This window comes from Geotrypetes seraphini, chromosome 2, assembly GCF_902459505.1.
Source record: "Geotrypetes seraphini chromosome 2, aGeoSer1.1, whole genome shotgun sequence".
NCBI classification, from domain to species: Eukaryota; Metazoa; Chordata; class Amphibia; order Gymnophiona; family Dermophiidae; genus Geotrypetes; species Geotrypetes seraphini.
This window is the reverse complement of record NC_047085.1, coordinates 464,268,923-464,288,080: the sequence shown is the minus strand read 5'-3', so window position 1 is coordinate 464,288,080 and position 19,158 is coordinate 464,268,923. Positions and strand designations below refer to the sequence as shown.

Sequence of the window (19,158 nt, the reverse complement as noted above, 5' to 3'; positions counted from 1 at the left end):
AAAAACACACATTATCAAAATAAAGAAGGAATTCATCTCTTACCCCTAAGCTGGGGGCCAAACTGGAAAGTTAGTGTCCAAATCCAACCAAGCTCAAAAATACACAGGCTGTAAGAACTTAGCTTCTCCGTGTGTAATGGAAATGGTGATCCATAAGCAGTAAATGAAGTAAATGTCCAACGGACTCCGTTTCGGGGGTGAACCCCCTTCCTCAGGAACCGCACTGCTCGATGACTCTCAAGTTCGAGAATGAAGCAGGAAAGAAATGGCTTCATTCACGAACTTGAGAGTCATCGAGCAGTGCGGTTCCTGAGGAAGGGGGTTCACCCCCGAAACGGAGTCCGTTGGACATTTACTTCATTTACTGCTTATGGATCACCATTTCCATTACACACGGAGAAGCTAAGTTCTTACAGCCTGTGTATTTTTGAGCTTGGTTGGATTTGGACACTAACTTTCCAGTTTGGCCCCCAGCTTAGGGGTAAGAGATGAATTCCTTCTTTATTTTGATAATGTGTGTTTTTTTTCATTTGAGTTTTTTCACACATTGCACATTTTGCACTAGTTAAGCACCACAAATATTATCCGGAGCAAGCCCGGGGATGTTTCGCAGTTAACACCTTCCTGGGTGTAAATCCGCGACAGCTTTTCCCTGGAGTTTCCAGAGGTTGCTGTGTGACTGAGGGCTTGTCCGGTTAATACTCTTAAATTAAATTATAGAATTATTTTCATTCTTTGCTCAGTTTGGAGTTGGACTTCATCTCTTTTCCTTAATCTTTGTAGACTTCTTGGGATGAGGGAGGTTCTTTCATTTGTTAGCTTGTTGTTGTACCTCCTCCATTTAGGGTTCTATTTTTTGTCGGTATAGCAAAAGGCAGTGTCCCTTGAAAGGTCAAAGTGTAAATGGGAGGGAGGTGGAAGAGAAAAATAATTAATATATTTTATGATTAATATCTGCTTTTAACAGTTGCTGTGCGAGATTTGCTTCTACTCACTCTCAAAAAATCAAAACAAAACTGGAGCTCAAATCAGACAAGAATTGTATTTCGCTAGTTTAACAAGTCGAGGCAGAGGAAGTTAGGCTGTCCCAGCAGTCGCAGGATCAGGAGTCAGCATCCTGTGTCACCAGGCAGAGCTAGGGATTAGAGAATGACACGGAGGAAAAATCTGTCCCCCTCACTGCACCGTCCCCGGCCCACCATCCCCTTTACCACCCCGTCACCACCATTCCCTTCACCCCCCCCCGTCCCCGTCCCCGCAGCATCCATTCAAGCCTCAGTACTGCAATATTTAGCTTATTCCTTCCTTATAAATCAAAGCTGGGTGTATTATTTATTTTGAGGTATAAATTTCATAATATTCTATAATATTGATGAGTAAAATATAATATCATTACTGTTATAGGTTAAGAAGGGATTTAAAATTTTTATTGTAATATTTCTGATGTTAATAGTGTATTTTCATATAGTTTTTTTTTTCGATTTTTCAAATGTATACATTGTCAAGTTCAAAATATCAATAAAGAAATTAAAAAAAAAAAAAAAAAATCAAAGCTCTGGCTGCTGAACTGGAGAAAGAGATGTTCAGCTGGCAGGGCTTTGTTTATAAATTTTTATCAACATAACTAATATACTACTTTATCCTGAAGCAAAAAAAAAGAAAAAGAAATAGAATTTTTTTTTCTACTTTTATTGTCTGGTTTCTGCTTTCCTCAGCTTCTCATTTAATTTCTTCCATCCATTGTCTCTCTTCTCTCTGCGTCTTCCAATTGCTCTGTTACTGTGCCTCTCCCTTTCTCCCCCCCCCCTCCAAATTGGTCTGGCACCCATCTTCTTCCCTCCGCTCCCCCCATAGTCTGGCATCTCTGTCTTCTTCCCTGCCAGCATCTTCTCCCCACTCTCTCTTCCCCATTTCCCTTCAGCGTCTATTCTCAATCTCTCTTCCCCATTTCCCATCAGCATCTTCTCCCACTCTGTCTTCCCCATGTCCTTTCAGCGTCCTTCTCCCCACTCTGTCTTCTCCATGAGCTTTCAGCGTCCTTCTCCCCACTCTGTCTTCCCCATGAGCTTTCAGTGTCCTTCTCCCCACTCTGTCTTCCCCATGTCCTTTCAGCGTCCTTCTCCCCACTCTGTTTTACCCATTTCCCTTCAGTGTCTGTTCCTCTCCACCCAACCTTTCCTCCCTTTCTCCCTCCCTGCCCCTTACCTTTTTGGTGCTTCTTACAGCAGTCAGAGCGTTGAAGATGCATATGGCTGCCGGAAAGGTTGTCTCTGATGCAACTTCTGGTTGCATCAGAGATGACCTTTACGGCAGCCACATGCAGCTTCGATGCTCTGGCTGCTGTAAGAAGGCAGTTTAGACATCGCGGCCACGAAGGTAAGGGGCAGGGAGGGAGTAGGTAGCGCTTTAAACTTGGCGGCGGCAATAAGGAGGGAAGGAGCGCGATAGGTGACCGCATGCATTCCCACCCTTAACTGCGGGGTCAAGGCCATTCACCGCTCCTCGGGGCAGTGAATGGCTTTGTTCCTGTAGCCACGGTGAACATAGGTTTTTCCTCACCGTTTTGGTGGGTTACCCGTGGCTAGCCACGGGTAACAGCCACCGTGCCATTCTCTACTAGGGATTCTCCATACAAGGCAAGGAAATGAACAGTAGAGTCAGTAGCCCGTGTGCAGGTCAGGAGAAAGGGGCAGAAGAGACAGGGGAGGGGGGAGGTTTCAGAAGCACAATCAACAATGGTCTGCCGATAAGATAACAAGGGAACCGAGACAGTGGCGCAGCAAGGGTGGGTGGCACCTCTCTCAACCCTCTTCACCCCCCTCTGCTCCTTCCCCGCCTCCCCCAGCCACGCGCAATCCCCTAGCCTTCTCCCGTACCCATTTAGCTTCCACAGTGTGAGCGGCATCTCTAACTTGTTGCCTGCACTGGCATTGGCTCTCCTTCTGACAGGTGTTGCCATACAACTTATATTGAAGAATTGGAAGAACTGGGATAGGTTAAATTACACTTTCTGGTGGGAATCTCTTTGTTATACTTTTAAAATGGAACGTTTGCTGCTATACATACAGCAGGGAAGTTACAGTAAATTTTTGGATGTTTGGAAGCCATTGGCTAAATTTTGTAAGGAATGATAACTAACTTTATTTTACTGACCTTTAAACATACACATCCATGCTGGGTGGGAGGGAGGGGGAGGGGTTTGCATTGGAATTGATTCGGGGATTTTTTTAAGGTAGTTTCTTGTGGGTATTTATTTCCTTGATTACTAGGTGGGAGAGTGGGGGAAAATAATTGTTTATTAATATCTGTAAGTTTATTGTGCTTTTCTTATAATATTATATGTACATGAATTATCTGCATGCATAATTGTAGTTTGAAGATTTAATATAGATTAACAAAAAAAAAAAAGATATAAATCGGATGGAGTCGGTCCTGAGGGCTGCTACAAAATTGGTTAGTGGTCTTTGTAAAAAATTGTATGGGGACAGACTTAAAGACCTTAATATGTATAACTGGAAGAAAGATGGGCGAGAGGGGATATGATAGAGACGTTTAAATATCTCCATGGTGTTAATATACAGGAGGTGTGGAATAACTTGTACGTTTCATGGCTCTACATTTTTCTGTTCTTGGTTGGGCTGAGAATTTTTCAGCGGCCCCTCGTAGAACGCGGGGAAGAGAGGAATGTGCCCAACTGGGAAAAAAAAATTGCTTTCTGAAAAATGTTCCTACACATAGCATGTTCCATTTCCAAAGTTGCAGAGGCGGAAAAGAAACTGGGTGAATCATACTCTTAATTAGTGTAGTTTTTGCTTACACCTCTTTCATTTGTGATGTCTGGAGGCTGGAATTTGTTAGATTTATAAGTGTCCATTAAAAAAATGTAAAATAACCAGAACCCTTCAAGTTCTAAGTCCTCTTTAATAATGATCAGGGTCATTTTGGGTTTTTGCATCTTTGCACAGTATATGGTGAATCATTTTTCTGTGTTGCTTTATGAAAGTTCTCTGGAGATTTGCAGTAGTTCATTCTGCATACATTGCTTCTGCAACTTCAGGTAACATTCCAGCTACAAAATTTCTCTGCCTCCGTTGTTCCCAGTGATAACTTAAGTAATTAAATAATCAAAGAATATGGCTTTTGAAAGCTGTACAAAGAGAGCAGATGAGAGAGTGTTAAGGTAAAGGTCACACTTTGTTCAGTAAATACCAAATTCTTTGCACTCCTGTCAACTCAGTTCCATTCAGTTTATTAAATTTCTAGAAGCTATTTCTCTCCGTGCTCAAAGCAGCAACTTCCAGTAGCAAATTTATGAAAACAACAAATAGGAATCATAAAACATCAGTTAATGTATAATGAACAGTAATTATAAAACACCAAAAACAACACAACAGAACCAACAACACGAATGATTTGATGCATTTGAAAACATTAAAAATATAACAAGTAAACCCAAAATATTGTAGCGAGAAAACATAAGACCATTAAAATATGTTTATTGGAAGCTTCTATACCGCTACTGATGACTGGGGAGTCAATTTAGAGTGGTTTACATGAGCTTCGTAATGGTGTTACAATACCTAATAGGCAGTCATAAATAGAATGCGCAAACTCTCAAAATTAAGGAGACATTAAATATATTACTTGTGTTAAACTATAGTCACTAAAAATTCTCCACAGTTAAATAAAGAAAAAAAAAATGCTAAAAGTACTGTTAAAGTGCCAATGATTACTAATAAATATTAATAAAGTGCTCAGTCACCAACCAGTATGTGCAAAAGGTACTAATAAAAGTACAAGCGCCGGTTGTAAACAGGGACTATCATATCACTAGCACCAAGTCCCTTAACCTTCCATACACAGATGTTTGTAATCAGTGAAATAGAGTTAGAACATAAGAATATAAGAATTGCCGCTGCTGGGACAGACCAGTGGTCCATCGTGCCCAGCAGTCCGCTCACGCGGTGGCCCTCTGTCAAAGACCAGCGCCCTGACTGAGACTAGCCCTACCTGAGTACATTCTGGTTCACCAGGAACTTGTCTAACTTTGTCTTGAATCCCTGGAGGGTGTTTTCCCCCAGACTCCGGAAGAGTGTTCCAGTTTTCTACCACTCTCTGGGTGAAGAAGAACTTCCTTATGCTTGTACAGAATCTATCCCCTTTCAATTTAGAGAGTGCCCTCTCATTCTCCCTACCTTGGAGAGAGTGAACAACCTGTCCTTATCTACTAAGTCTATTCCATTCAGTACTTTGAATGTTTCGATCATGTCCCCTCTCAATCTCCTCTGTTCGAGGGAGAAAAGGCCTAGTTTCTCTAATCTTTCACTGTACGGCAACTCCTCCAGCCCCTTAACCATCTTAGTCACTGTTCTCTGGACCCTTTTGAGTAGTACCGTGTCCTTCTTCATGTACGGTGACCAGTGTTGTATGCAGTACTCCAGGTGAGGGCGCACCATGGCCCGGTATAGCGGCATGATAACCTTCTCCATCTGTTCGTGATCCCCTTCTTTATCATTCCTAGCAATCTGTTCGCCCTTTTCACCGCCACCACACATTGCGTGGACGGCTTCATCGACTTGTCGATCATAACTCCCAAGTCTCTTTCCTGGGAGGTCTCTCCAAATACCGCCCCGGACATCCTGTATTCGTGTATGAGATTTTTGTTACCTACATGCATCACTTTACACTTATCCACGTTGAACCTCATCTGCCATGTTGATGCCCATTCCTCGAGCCTGATTATGTCATGTTGCAGATCTTCGCAATCCCACTGTTGAAACAATCACTTATCTTTTGATATAAATGAGGAAGGCAGTAGCATCTAATATCCTGCGCTTGTATGGAAATTCTCAATCTCCCTTAAGAACATCCGTGTTCGAAACTCAGATAGCCTCCCTTCAACTCGAGTTTCGCATTAGCGTCATCAGGAAGGGGGCGCTGTGAAAATACAAATACAGTAATAAAACTAAACTAAATAAACCTTCAAACAGCCCCGGATAAAACATTTTATCAAACACTTAAATAAACAAGCCTATCTGATCACAATTTCATGATTATAATTCATCTCAATGTTTAGGACTTACTTAGCTAGAGGAACGGAGGAGAAACCCATCCAGACAGGAGAAAAGTGCAGACTGAGCAGCCATTTCACCCAACTTTATGGACACTGGGAAACTTGCACTAAAACTAACATACCCAATCAGAGGAGCTTCATGTAATCATGGATACAGAACCCGCCCATATTACACCGGCCAGGGACGAATCATAGTTGGAACCATTCGATTTCCTCATTCAAACCTCAGGGACTCAAAAATAAATCTAAATTCTTCAAATAATAGTCTATGGGAGCAGTCACCTCCTCTGGGCAAAAATATTTGTTTCAAAACAGTATATTAAAAATCATTGATGAAATGCCCTGCCTCCACCCAATGGAAGGTTAAGGGAGTTGGTGCTAGTGCTATGATGGTCCCTGTTTACAACCGGCGCTTGTACTTTTCTTAGTACCTTTTGCACATACTGGTTGGTGACTGAGCACTTTATTAATATTTATTAGTAATCATTGGCACTTTAACATCACTTTTAGCACTTTATTTTATTTTTTATTTAACTTGTGGAGTATAAATAGAGTGCAGCCTTCAAAGAACCTTATGAAGTAACTGGCAGCCATTAAAATTATAAAGATGACTAAAGCAATGTGAAACCATTTCTCTAATAAACTCTTTATGAGCCAAATATCAACCCAGAGCCACTGACTGAATATGACATGTTTTGATTCAGCACGAGTATCTCTTTAGATAATAAATTCCACGATGAGTGGAGTGGGATAAAATTCAGAAAGCATGATTCTGAGTCTATTCAAGTCTTGTACTCTTCATGTGCAGAAAGGAAGGCTTCTATACTATAAAATGGTTCCCAAGACAACAAGGCCCAAATCTGTAAAGGGTGTCAGGTCAAAAGCGCGCCGGGACAAAGGCGCGCCCAGACAATTGAGCGCAGCATGCGCTGCCGCGCCGCTCTAAATTACTGTTTTTAGCGCTCCGATGGGGGGGGGGCGTGGGGGGGAACCCCCCACTTTACTTAATAGACATAGCGCCGCGTTGTGGGGGCGTTGTGGGGGGCGTGGGGGGTTGTAACCCCCCACATTTTACTGAAAACTTCACTTTTTCCCTGTTTTTAGGGAAAAAGTTCAGTTTACAGTAAAATGTGGAGGGTTACAACCCCCCAAACCCCCCATAACGCCGGCGCGATGTCTATTAAGTAAACTGGGGGGGTTCCCCAACAAAAACCCCCGTCGGAGCCCCTAAAAACTGTAATTTAGAGCGGTGCGGCGGCGCACACTGTGCTCAATTGTCGGCGCGTGCTTTTGTCTTTTGCGCCGTTGTCTATGAACCTCTGTAAAGTGCTTTAAATGCAAAGTTAACATTTCAGATTGTGTTCAGAACTAGACTGGCAATCAGAGTATTTTCCTAAGAAGGGAAGTAATATTTCTCTCCTATTGGCCCCACTAAGCACTCTGGCTGCAACATTTTGGTTTGGAGAAATCCACTGCTTATTCCTGAGATAAGCAGCATAAAATCTGTTTTACTAATTGGGATCTTGCTAAGTACTTGGGACCTGGATTGGAACCTGGATGCTGGGCTTGATGGACCTTTGGTCTGTCGTAGTATGGCAATTCTTATGCTCTTAGGACTCCTTTTATCAAGGCGCGTTAAACCGCCTGCCGCGCTAGTCACTAACGCCTCCATTGACGAGGCATTAGTTTTTTTGGCTTGCCACGGGGGGTTAGCGTGATGAAATGTCCGACGCGCTAACTCCCGTAGCGCGCCTTGATAAAAGGAGCCCTTAGTTGTAATTTCTGGTTGAACCCCTTTGGCACTCTGTCATAAAGAATATTATTATTATATTACTTGCTTCAGACTCAAGCAGAAAAGGGTAAAGGAGGCACACAACCCACAGCTTTGAAAAGACATACAAGCTACTGAACGCTGCTCCATGTTCAGTGCCTGGTCCAATACGATCCTAATAATTTATTTACGTAATAGCCGTCAATATTTTGCCAGTGGTGGTCAGCTATGTCTAGGTTCTGGAAATAAATATCTGGGTACATGAGGCCAATCATCATTTAACCAGATAAGTGCCGATTTTCAGCCCTTAATTTGTTAAGTTAAACCAACCAAGGATAGGAAGGTAAGAATGTACCTACATGCACAATTTTTCTAAAGAAAAGTAAATGCCTACTTTTCTTTATAAAATACTAGCATAAGGGGCTCATAATCGAAAGAGAAATAGCCGGCCTAAGTTGGCACTTGGACGAACATTTCTCAAAAACATCCAAGTGCCGATACTAAAAAGGGTTTTGGACGTATTTCTAAATGACCTAGGCCTTCATAGTGCCGCTGAACAACCAAAGCTAAATGGGGCATTTCAGGAGGAGTGTCGAGGGCGGGAGTTGGGCGGGACGTGGGCCGGCTTAGACTAAGTCGTACAGCATGTATAACCGAAAGTTATACAGCCCACAATCGATGGAACTTGGACGTTGTGACTTAGACAATGGTCTAAGTCACAGTTCTTCAACCACCGGTCCACGGACCGGTGGCGGTCTGCAAAAAAATCTTGCCGGTCTGCAAAGGATTCGGTCCCCGCCACAACGAAAGGCCGGCGTCAGCTGACTTGCAACTTCCTGTTGCAGTCGCTGTGCCGGGACTTCTGCCTTCGCCGGGACTCCTGCCTTCCACTGCGTTTGCCTCCTGCCTTGTCTCCGCACCTCCAGACCAGCAGCGGCAGCTCTGTGTGCTTTTAACTTCGGCACAGAGCTGCCCCTAAGCAGTAGTTTAGCGCGGTTTCATGAGGCAGCCTTGGGGCCTTTGCTAGGCCGGCCCACATCGCATCATCGAAGCGGGCCGGCCTAGCAAAGGCCCCGAGGCTGCCTCATGAAACCACACTAAACTACTGCTTAGGGGCAGCTCTGTGCCGAAGTTAAAAGTACACAGAGCTGCCGCTGTTGGTCTGGACTCTTGGGCCGCTGAAGGAGGGCAAAAAGCAGCTGTCCTGGAGGTTTCCCTTCCTCTCGCCTTTGCAGGTCCCTTTTATTTTCCTTCAAATGGCAACGTGCCCCAGCATCGACATCAATCAAGTAAGTTCCACTGTTCCTTGCAAGCGGTTCTACTCAGCCAAAGCTTCCCCTCTGACATGAGCCACCCTCAGGGGAAAGAAAGTGACCCGCAAAGGTGAGGGGAAGGGGGGCAGATGATGGAAGTTGGGGGGGGGGGAGAGAGAGAGAAGGGGCAGATGATGGAATGGAGGAGATTAGAGAGAGAAGGGGACAGATGATGGAAGTGAGAAGAAGGGAGAGAGAGCAGAAGGCAGATGGATGTCAGTTGAGAGGGGAGAGCAGATGCTGAATGGAAGTGGGGAAAGAACACATACTGGATGGAAGGAGGAGATAAATAAAGGGGGAAGAAAATAGTAAGATAATGGAGGGGTGAGGGAAAGGGGTGACAAGCTGTGGATAGACACAGTGAAAAGAGGGAAACGGGACTAAATAGTAAGAAAGAATTTAATTTAGATGGAGGCAGAAAATAGAGAAGGAAGACCAGAGAAGAAAAGGGAAGAGAGAGCAGAGAATGATATCAGATTTGAGTGGAGGAAATGAGAAGAGAGAGATGCTAAAAACCACAGGGGGGAGGGAAGGACAGAGATGCCAGACCATGAGGGGAACAGAAGGAAGATGATGGATGCCAGACCAAAGTGGGGGGGGGGGGGGGGGCGGCAGGAGGAGAGATGGCAGGGAAAGACAGACAGTGAATGGAAGGGGCAGATGCTGGACTGAAGAGACAGAGAAGGTTATCATGCCGCTGTACAGGGCCATGGTACGCCCTCACCTGGAGTACTGCGTCCAGCACTGGTCACCTTACATAAAGAAGGACACGGTACTACTCGAAAGGGTCCAGAGAAGAGTGACTAAAATGGTTAAGGGGCTGGAGGAGTTGCTGTACAGCGAAAGATTAGAGAAACTGGGCCTCTTCTCCCTTGAGCAGAGGAGATTGAGAGGGGACATGATAGAAACATTCAAGGTACTGAAGGGAATAGACTTAGTAGCTAAGGACAGGTTGTTCACCCTCTGCAAGGCAGGGAAAACGAGAGGGCACTCTCTAAAGTTGAAAGGGGATAGATTCCGTACAAACGTAAGGAAGTTCTGTGGTAGAAAGCTGGAATGCTCTTCCAGAGGCTGTTATAGGGGAAAACACCCTCCAAGGATTCAAGACAAAGTTAGACAAGTTCCTGCTGAACAAGAACGTGCGCTGGTAGGGCTAGTCTCAGTTAGGGTGCTGGTCTTAGACCAGAGGCCCGCCACGTGAGCGGACAGCTGGTCATGATGGACCTCTGGTCTGACCCAGCAGTGGCAATTCTTATGTTCTTATGTTCTTAGGGCAGACACTGGCTGGAAGAGAGTGAAAAGGCAATGAAAGCAGAAACCAGAGACGACAAAAGGTAGAAAAAAAATAATTTTATTTCTATCTTGTGATTCAAATATATCAGATTTGAAATATGTATCTTGCTAGACATAATTGGGTAGTGCAAAGCCCAGGCAGTGCTTCTTTAGCTTCCAGCTGGCTTAGGGCTCTCTCTGACCAGGGGGCAGTTGCCCTAGTTCCACTCCCCTAACACCATTCTTGTCATGTGTGACTGTGGTATTCTGTTACATGATATTTGTGTAGCATTCCGTAATAATTTGGCTTATTCAGTTTTCTTGATAGTAGAGGGGATATATATGAAGGGGAAGGGAGACAGGGGTTTTGTTGATCTTTGCCCTGTATTATTTGTATTTATAAAATGACAATTGTATAGAATATTGTTTCTTTTTATACTTTAATAAAATATGTTCAATATAAAATCATAACTATTTGAGGCTTGTGCGGATGGGATCAGATGGTTTGTGGGACCGACCTCGCGGGGACGGGGCGGCGATGGTTTTTTAAAAAGAATTTCAGTCTTAGTAATTTGCCGGTCCACAAAATAATTATTTTATTTCCGCCGGTCCATAGGTGTAAAAAGGTTGAAGAACACTGGTCTAAGTCACAAAAACCCACCTAAACTCACCAGATAAGCACTGAAAACACATAACACAGACCCCCACACATTACCCCAGTGATCACCGACCCCCCCCCCACCCCCATAAAAATATTAATCACAGCTTTAAAATTCAGCCTCCAGACCATCAAAGCCAGGTCGTCCAGCACAGAGGCAGCATAAGTCATCTTGGGGGTGGGTTAGAGACTCATAGAGAGGAGGACTCATGCCCATAAGCCCCTGTAATTACTGCATTAATACTTAAACATGTGCACTCCCTATACACCCCCAAAATCCTTTTTAACTGGCATATAAGTGGCTCCTGCAGCCATAAGGGCTATTGGGGGTGGTAGATAAGTGGGTCTAGGGGATTCTGGAGGTGGTTTGGGGGGCTCACCGTAACCTATAAGGGAGCTGTAGGGAGGAGAAGACATGGCACCCTTTTTGTGAAGTTCACAGCAGTGCCCTATAAGGTACCCCACTATTTAGGTAGCATGTCTGGGTGTGCAGTCCATCACTTTGCAGACCCCTCCCACATCCAACAGGGCTTGTTCTAGGTGTTTTGGACTTGGACGAAAAGTTGGACGAAAATGTGGTATAAAGATGGACGATTTAGCGACTTGGACGATCAGATTGGCAGGACGTATAATTAGACGATTTTCGAATCAAAACAAATTTTGGACATATTTTTCGAAAATGTGTCTTAGGCTGTTTTTTACTTTGGACGACTTGCGAGTTGGTCGTAAACGGACATAGACGTCCCTTTTTATTATGCCCCTCCAAGGGTATTGTGTGGACAAGCCTAGGACAGGTATAAATCACCATACCAATATTTGTCAAGTAATGTGTAGGAGTCTGGGCCTTGCCTAGAAAGCAAATAGTGGGTATTGTTACAGTTACACAGACAATGCCGTGAAACAACATGGACCTTGTCTGCCTCTTTCTCTGCCAGCGATATGGAAAAGGCTTGCATTAGCGTCTATGTAGCCAAGGATATATATTGCATCAGGGACTGTGTAGAACTTTCACCTGAATTTGTTCGTTAGCTAGAACTGGGCTACTTAGCTGATGTAATTTGCACAACCTGTGCCCCTGAACACACACAGCTTGACCTCACAACTCTGTTTTCTGAGTTCAGGGAGTTTCCTAAATTCTAAGAATTGCATCTTCAGGGGCATAAGGTTTCTGTGGACTGAGGCCCCCTTTTACAAAGGCACGCGTTAGCGTTTAGCGTATGTTTAGCATGCGCTAAAAAGCTTAGCACACCTTTGTAAAAGAGGGGGTGAATGTTCAGAACATGGGGAGGAGCTTGCTTATCTTCATAGACAATGCCACTGCCAAAGAAGCGCCGGAAAGCAAGATAAAATAACAGCAGATTTTTATACCGCACAACCACGAGTTCGATGCGGTTAACAAAAAAATTATGTTTAAGAAAACACATGTTTTAATGTGAAGAATGCAAAGGATCTAATTAGTCAGAAATTTTGAAAACAGAAAGGTTTTCAATAATTTTCTAAAATGTTCATAAGAGCTGGATTGAAGTAGCAGTGGACGGAAATATTTATCGTAATAAGCTGCTTTATATGAAAGAGTGCGCTTGCAATATTTCTTACTTTTACAGCCCTTAGCTGCCGGAAATATAAAGATGGAATGAGATTTTCTTCTATTCTTGTACAATGCTAGTTTTCTATTCAGCCTGAATTACCACCATTTAGGTTTCTACCAGCCACCTTCTCTGCACTATGATCTGCTGGAAGTCTTTTGCACCTCCCCCCCTTCCCCCAAGAGTTCCTACTTGCCTTCTTCTTCATCTCTCCAGGAGAAGACATCATCATCAGATTGTTAATAATTAGGAGGACTAACTTCAAGGCTTAGGTTCAGGGTTTTATGTGCTTTCATTCTAATTATGTGATAAGAACGTGTCTTATTTTCCTGAGTTATTTTTCATTTGCATATAATCCTTAGTCATTTATAAAAACATAAGAATTGCTATACTTGGACAGACCAAAAGTCTATCAAGCCCAGAATCCTGTTTCCAACAGTGGCCAACCCAGGTCTCAAGTACCCAGCTAGATCCCAAGTAGTAAAACAGATTTTATGCTGTTCATCCTAGGAATAAGCAGTAGATTTCCCCAAGCCATCTCAATAATGGTCTATGGATTTCTCTTGTAGGAAATTATGCAAACCTTTTTAAACCCTGCTAAGCTAACTGATTTCACTACATTCTCCGGCAATGAATTCCAGAGTTTAATTACATGTTGTGTGAAGAAATATTTTCTCCATTTTGTTTTAAATCTACTACATAATTTCCTCGCATGCCCTCTAGTCCTAGTATTTTTGGAAAGACTAAACAAGCGATTCACATCTACCCTTTCCACTCCACTCAGTATTTTAATAGACCTTCTGACAGGGAGAGTCCTGTCATGCTGGAAGAAACCCTACAGTGCTCTAAAACTATCACTAAACCTACCCCTAGAAGCAGGCAAGTTAGGGAAAATGCCCTGCAGAATTTGTCCCCAGTGAAAGGGAATGTTAAAAGCAAAGAACTACAAGGACCAGCATGTACCAAGCAGGTGATAGCAAAACCCACAAAGGGATTAGCTCCTGCAATCAGCTTTGGGAGCAGGGTTAATGAGCAGGGAAGCTATCCAGGCTCATTAGCAAAGCACCAGAGAACCACAGGGGTTTTGAGGGGCAATCAGCCCATGCTAGGGAAAAGGGTGCGTTTTCTAGGCCAAGGCAGGCACGTAGAGGCAGCCACAAGCTTACAGGATACCTGAATCCTTGGAGAGAAGCAGACCTGTGCCAGCCAGGATTCAGAGGACAGAAACCAGCATTCCCCACAGAAAGCAAGGACTGAAACTTCTAATTATTCTTCTGAAGGTAATAATGAATTTAATACAGAAATGCCAGAAGAAATGCTTACAAATGATGTTGAAATGGAACCTGAGGAGTCATGCTTATTTGAGAGCATGATTACAAAGTAAAGCTTGGGGAAAGTAAAAATGCTGTTTCTGATAAGGTGGTATTGCCTCACAAACCTAAGAATACCAGAAGAGTTAAGAATTACTGCTTCTGATGTAATTAAGAATAACGGAAGAATAAAGAAACACTGTTTTTTTCTGTATTGGCATAATCATAGGAGTACTGTGGGGAACCTGTCCAAGTAGTGCAAACAGGTTGCAGGTTCCAGGACTTAAAATTGAAAAGTTATTTTTGTGTTTTTCTTGAACTTTAGTAATGAATAAAGCATGGTGGGCTAACCGGCTGTTTAGCCACCAATGAGAGTTTTTGGTTTTATGTTTTTGGAATTGCACTACAATATAAGACCTGAAAATAAAGACATCTTAAAATTCACACTAAACACCTGTACTGGACCTTTTATTTTGATGCAGACACCCCTCTATCCCTCCATGCCTCATTCAACTGCTCGGCTGATGCTTGGATGACTCAGGTCAGGGCTTGGGCTATTCCAGTCCAGGTCTTATCCGGTCACACAACCTCTATCATATCCTCCCAAGCCATCTCTTCTCCAAGCTGAAGAGCCCTAGTTGCTTTAGCCTTTCATCATAGAGAGATTGCCCCATCCCTTTTATCATTTTTGGTGCCCTGCTCTGAACCTTTTCTAATTCCGCTAAAACTTTTTTGAGATAAGGTGACCAGAATGTTTTCATGTTTGGTTGTTCCACTTGCTTGGAAAGAAATAGCCTTTATTTTTATAATAACTGGCTCATCTCCTTGCATGTCAGTTTCCTGAACAATAGAACTTAGATTTGTATAATTTGTGGGAAAGGATTTTAAATCCTAATAAGAGCTACCATTACGCAGCTTTGCCTTTCCAACTTTATAGTGCATACAAAGCACTATACTGTAAATAGCTCCACCTACACATGTGTAAATTATAGTATTTTCTAATCTATTGCATGCTTTGCCTTTGCCCACCCACACTCCATTCCTGTGCATGCCCACCTGCCAAGTACATACCATCACTTCAAATCGCATATATTTGCTCCAGTCAGTATTTTCTAAGAGGTAATTTATACATAGATGTATGTACCCCCTCTAATAAATCCACCTTCCTGGTTTCCATCTTATGTCTTACTTTTAATATATACTATAGTTACAAAAATGGGAAATAAAGGGACAGTATACAAACCTACTTAGAATTTTTCTGATATTAATGTATGATTTAAAGCTGGTTTGTACCTCTGAATTGATTGAATTTGTGTTTTATCCCTATTATAATAGGGATGATTAACAATGTTGTCTTATGTCTATTATATGTGATAATCGGAGAGAAACAAGATTTTATGTATGTGAAATGGAAACCGCATAGTTGTATACAGTATATAAATTTTTTAATAAATACTTGCTACGAGCAGCTAAATCGGGGGGAATTGTAGACCTATTGGCCTAGAGTCTGTAAAGGCCGTCTGACTTTAGGCATCAAAACTGTGGACGTCTACCGACTTAGGCGTCCAAATGAAGTGGATAATAAGCTCAATTAAGGAATTTAAGAAGCATTAATTGGAACTTAAACGTCTAAAAGGCTGGACGCGATTCTACAAATAGACCTCCACAATTTTGTGGACGTCCATCGGAAAAAGCTGCGCCTAAAAAATAGGTGTGGGCGTACTGTAGGCGTGACATGTGAGTGGGCTTCAATTTAGACGTCCATTTACAGAATCGTATGCTGCTCAGCGCCCGAACGTGTCTACCTAACACCTAAAATATAGGCGTTGCATAACCAGGTCTACTTTTGCGCGTGAGCTGGGCGTTAGGTAGACATGAGTTAGGTGGATGTGACTTAGGCAGCAGTTAGGCATCCGTTTATAGGTTAACGAGACTTTTATTTTGGGGTTTTAGAGGACTCCAGGTTGATATTAAGTTCAAAATATGTTTAATAATATATCGCTTAAACAAAGCACATGAAAAAAATCTATATTGCATACTTCACCTTCTATTTTGTAGCCTAAAGAGGACTCCTCTTTACTACTAATAGCAAAAGATATGTATTAATGAATTATTGAAACAAAGCATATTAAAAAAATATAGAGATTGCATACTAAACCTCATTTCCAACAGGTTAAGAACATTAAAAGAAATATACTACTCACAGAGAATGGCTTGTAGTTCAGAGCAAGTGAACATGTCTGATGCACAATCTTGATATCATTAAAATGTACCTAGATTGCAGAATGCCACTAAAGAATGATAGGAACCCTCACCTAAAAGGAAGCACTTGTAGTTCTGTGGTTAAAGGCATTGCTTCCATAGTCCAAAGGTCATGGGTTCAAATCCACACAACTCCCCCCACTACCTTAACAGCTTCTTTTTGCTCTCATAAGAGAGTATGGATTGTGGACTTTGCCATTTACATTTGCACTCTGCCTTTTCCAGGGGCCAGAAGGACACTTATTTTTACTCTGAGATGGCTAGGATCTCCTAACGTATCATATCACCTTGCAAAGAACCTCTATCTAAATAAAGTACCTGTGGTTCACTGGTTAAAGGCCCTATTTCTGTCTACCAAAGGTCATGGGTTCAAATTCCAAGTATAGTCAGATACCCTAGCACATGCTCCTATTTTTTTTAGTTCATACCTTCAAACACAAACCAGTATCATAAAATCACTTTTTCATCTTGTTTTAAGGTCTTCAGAAGTGCCAGTATTAGCCAAGTGTTTTCAATGGCTAAAAATACTTGTATGGCATTGGCCTCCTCATTAGACCCGTTAATTTTATTGTAATCAATTTTTCATTAATCAGTTTTCCAAAAGTGCTCAGTGCTCTATATTAAACCGACTTTGTTAAATAGCTATAGCAAAACACTAAAAACTTATCTTTTTTGTTTTGTTGTTCATATCGAGAAGGGACCTGTCATTTCGACATGTTTCGCCCGAAGGCTGTTTCAAGAAAAGTCCCCCCTGCTATATTTTCTCTGCACCATCCCGATCTGATAACTTCTCGGTACAACAGTTATCAGATCGGGATGGTGCAGAGAAAATATAGAAGGGGGGACTTTTCTTGAAACAGCCTTCGGGCGAAATATGTCGAAATGACAGGTCCCTTCTCGATATGAACAACAAAACAAAAAAGATAAGTTTTTAGCTTTTTGCTATAACTATTTAACGAAGTTGGTTTAATATAGAGCACTGAGCACTTTTAGTGCAGTAAGCTGCGCTGAATAGCCCACGCTGCTCCCTATGCTCATAGAGTTCCTATGAGCATTAGGAGCAGTGTGGGCCATTCAGCGCAGCCCTCTGCGCTACAAACTGCTAGTGCAGTTTAATAGAAGAGGGGGTTAGTTTTACAATTCACATGTGATTTTACAGCTGAGTGTGTGGTGCAGTGGTTAGAGCTACAGCCTTAGCACCCTGCTGTTAGTGGTTCAAATCCCACATTCCTCCCTGTTACAGAAGAGAGTGGAAGAAAACTGGAACGCTCTTCCGGAGTCTCTTATAGGGGAAAACACCCTCCAGGGATTCAAGACAAAGTTGGACAAGTTCCTGCTAAACTGGAACGTACGCAGGCAAGGCTGGACTCATTTAGAGCACTGGTCTTTGACCTGGGGGTCGCCACGTGAGCGGACTGCTGGGCAGGATGGACCACTGGTCTGACCCAGCAGCGGCAGTTCTTATGGAACCACTATTTCACTGCATACATATTAATGAAAAACAGCATAAAATTGCCATTCCAATGGCATCATAACAATGAGATGTGATAATGTTATAGACGTTCTGTAGATATCTATGTGACGCCTAAAAGGCAATTTTGTAAAGTGTGTCTAGATTTGCTGAGCGGCGCTGTGTGCGATTCTCCATAGTGCGCCTATTCATTATAGAATTGCGCTCAGCTGGACCTATAAACCATGCATAAATTTAGACATCCTTTACAGAATCTAGACCATTATGTTTAAATTGCAGATTTTATTAATATTATGATATAAATTAACAAACTTACCAATTAACTGTACAAATCATGGTAATATATATACATATTATTATGTAATAACATACATGAAGTAATACATAGTAGAGTCAGTACACATATTATCAGAAGGAGAAATATTTGTGAACACGAAGGAGCACACTCAACAAGCATCATGTTGACCCAACAAAAAGTGATCATTATATGTATTGAGCAATATATTCTGAATCTAAAAAAAAAATAAAAAATTGCAGTTACTCGGAACTCCTATAAACATTTACATAGCTGATAAAACTGATGTAAGATGTTTTTGGTCAAGATACAATTATGATGCCTATTCTTGCTGGTTAGATTTCCACTGAGAGAGAGAACTGTATACATTTGAGTGATCCCATTCACCTTTTAAATATTTACAAATGTTCTCTTCTAGGTATAATGTATGGTCTAGATGGGCCGTGGGCCCTTATCTGCCGTCTATTTCTATGTTTCTATGTAATTTTGCATTGGTAAATTCTTTTTCCTTTTCATTTGCATGCTTGTCACCTTGATTTTTTATGTTATCAATGCAACTGGTTACCTATCTGGTAAAATTTCTTGCAGGATTGCACTAGACTTCTACCTTAATATACTACCCTAAATTTGTGAGATCACCCCCTTTGGGTAACATCACATCAAATGTAAACTAATCTGTTCACTAATCAATAATGCAAAACTGCCCAGTTGATAATTCACTAGTAGGCAATGGTGAAAGAATATTTAGACAAACCAGAGAAGCTTAAATGAGGGGACCCCAAATACAGATACTCAGAGTTTCAGACTGGTATGGTATTGTAGGTCTTCATAGTTAATATGATGAATGAGATATACCTTGTGTACATGCCTTACCTACACTGTATACAACTATATGCCATGCATAATTCATTGCGAAGATCCTGGAAACCAGACTGATGTGTTACTCTCGAATTTGTGGACCCCAGTTGGAAAAGAAGACCCAGTTCCAGTAAGCAATTGTGATGTTTGCTATTATTTCCTTTGCTATGGTCAACATTTTTCATAGTTGACTCAGCACTTATTTTATTTATTTATTTTTATCACGTTCTCCCAGTAGCTCAGAACGGCCTACAAGCAAACATTCACAGTGAGTATATTTGGACAGTAC

At 42.1% G+C, this 19,158-nt stretch overlaps 1 protein-coding gene and 1 long non-coding RNA gene across 4 annotated transcripts in view; one reads left to right on the top strand and one right to left on the bottom strand.

The window, feature by feature from the left end:
* The window catches only part of PTPRN2 (protein tyrosine phosphatase receptor type N2), a 1,585,109-nt gene that overhangs the window by 829,263 nt on the left and 736,688 nt on the right, over positions 1-19,158 (bottom strand). The window lies entirely within an intron of this gene.
* The window catches only part of LOC117354309, a 35,403-nt gene continuing 29,993 nt past the window's right edge, over positions 13,749-19,158 (top strand). For both annotated transcript variants that reach the window (XR_004538174.1, XR_004538175.1), the window contains exon 1: positions 13,749-13,953. This is a non-coding gene — a long non-coding RNA (uncharacterized LOC117354309). The remainder of the gene's footprint in view (positions 13,954-19,158) is intronic.